Genomic DNA, 2,039 nt, shown 5'->3' with positions numbered 1-2,039 from the left:
GCTCCTGTTATTCGTTTTGAAACTGTAAGATTAATCATTGCATTAGCGGCCCAACATGGATGGCATATGCACTAAATGGATGTAAAATCAGCATTTCTGAATGAAAATCTAAATGAAAAAGTATACATTGATCAACCTGATGGTTATATTAAACAAGGTCACGAACATAAGGTATGCCTATTGAAGAAAGCCCTCTATGGATTAAAACAAGCACCAAGAGCTTGGTATAGTAGAATTGATGAATACTTTCAAAAACACGGCTTCAACAAGTGCACGTTTGAACACACGTTATTATTGAAATTCAACAACAATACCAGACTATTAGTATGTCTCTATGTAGATGATTTAATCATAGCAAGTAATTTTTTACAAGAAATTTGTACTTTCAAAGATGACATGAAGGCCGAATTCGAAATGACTGACATGGGTGTCTTACACTACTTCTTGGGAATGGAAGTTTCTCACAATGAGAAGCAATTGGCATTTCACAACAAAAGTATGCTCAAAATTTATTAGAAAAATTCAACATAGCCGATTGTAAATCTACTGTTACACCAATGGAGTATGGCTTAAAACTCTTCAAGGATGATCCAGAGGAACTAATCGATCCTAGTCTCTATAGAAGCCTAGTGGGGAGTCTCATGTATCTAACCAACACAAGACCTGATATAATGTATGCAGTAAGTAAATTAAGTCGGTTTATGGAAGAACCTACAAAAACGCATTGGGAAGCTGGGAAAAGAATATTACGGTACATAAAAGGCACTTTGAATCATGGAATTTCTTACACACGAGGAAATGGACAACTAATTAGATTTAGTGATAGTGATTATGCGGGAAATCTTGATGATAGCAAAAGCACATCTGGATATGCATTTCACTTAGGCTCGGGAATAATATCATGGCAATCCAAGAAACAAAAGGTAGTAGCACTCTCGTCAACGGAAGCAGAATATATAGCACTTTCTCTAGAAGGATGTCAAGCCTTATGGATCAAAGGAATATTAAGAGAGCTCGAACTCGATGATGAACAACCTACAAAAATGTTCTGTGATAATAAGTCCACAATCTGCCTTGCCAAAGAACCAATGTGTCATGGGAAAAGCAAACACATAAGAGTAAAATATCATTTCATTAGAGATCTAGTGAAGAGTCAAGATATTGAAGTTCAATTCTGTACAACCAAAGATCAAATGGCGGATATACTAACCAAAGCGCTTCAGCCAAAGGACTTTATACGCTTTAAAAGACTTATGAAGGTGACGTCAATCTAGCTTACAGGAGGATATTAGATTATACTATAAGCTAGATTATTATTATTAATTTTATTAGTTATTGTTATTGTATTTATATAGTTTAGTCTTATATTTATGTAACATTATATTACTTATGATTATACCAATCAGAATCATGTTGATTGGATAATATTATCTACACCTAAGGGGTATATATATGCCTCCCTAATGTATACGACGGTTATCAAAGAATATTATATCAAAAAATCTCAATTATCATTCTCTCTACATATTGTTATCAACAATTCGATTATCTGCAATATGCTATCCATTGATTGGCCCATGAATTAGCCACCTAAGTAAATTCATTTTGATTATTCTTTTTAATTATAAAGCACCTAGCTAAATCATGAATTTTCCTTCTTACGACTCATGAATCATATGTATTCATTTTCTAAAATAAATGCTAAGGAAATATCAATCCTCTAGCCCGGCCATTACCGGTTGATCCTCATACATGTTTCCATCTTATTCCACCAACTAAATGGATTCTTAGATCTTGTTCATGAGATCAAGAAAAAGAACAGCCTTTCTATTCAATACTTTTTATGTTTGCTAACTTATTAAGGAGTGGTTTGGCTATCTTACTAAGACGTCTTACCAATTAAGAGGTAGGATATGAATTATTCAGCATGCTTCTGAAATATACACATTAAGAGGCTCCATAAACCATTAAAAGGTGTCTTTTTAGTGAATCAAACACACCATACCTTTGACCGATTCTTTAAGAGGCTTCCAAACATC

At 33.8% G+C, this 2,039-nt stretch overlaps 1 pseudogene; it reads left to right on the top strand.

Moving 5' to 3' along the window:
* The first annotated feature begins 557 nt into the window (after positions 1-557).
* On the top strand, positions 558-1,274 carry LOC143569338 (secreted RxLR effector protein 161 pseudogene; annotated as a pseudogene).
* Positions 1,275-2,039: the final 765 nt, after the last annotated feature.

The sequence above is a fragment of the Bidens hawaiensis genome, unplaced genomic scaffold, assembly GCF_021521415.1.
Source record: "Bidens hawaiensis isolate Kalapana, Puna unplaced genomic scaffold, B.hawaiensis_p1.1 tig00024458_1, whole genome shotgun sequence".
In the NCBI taxonomy this organism is placed as follows: domain Eukaryota; kingdom Viridiplantae; phylum Streptophyta; class Magnoliopsida; order Asterales; family Asteraceae; genus Bidens; species Bidens hawaiensis.
The sequence above is the reverse complement of the archived record's forward strand: the minus strand, read 5'-3'. Positions and strand labels throughout refer to the sequence as shown.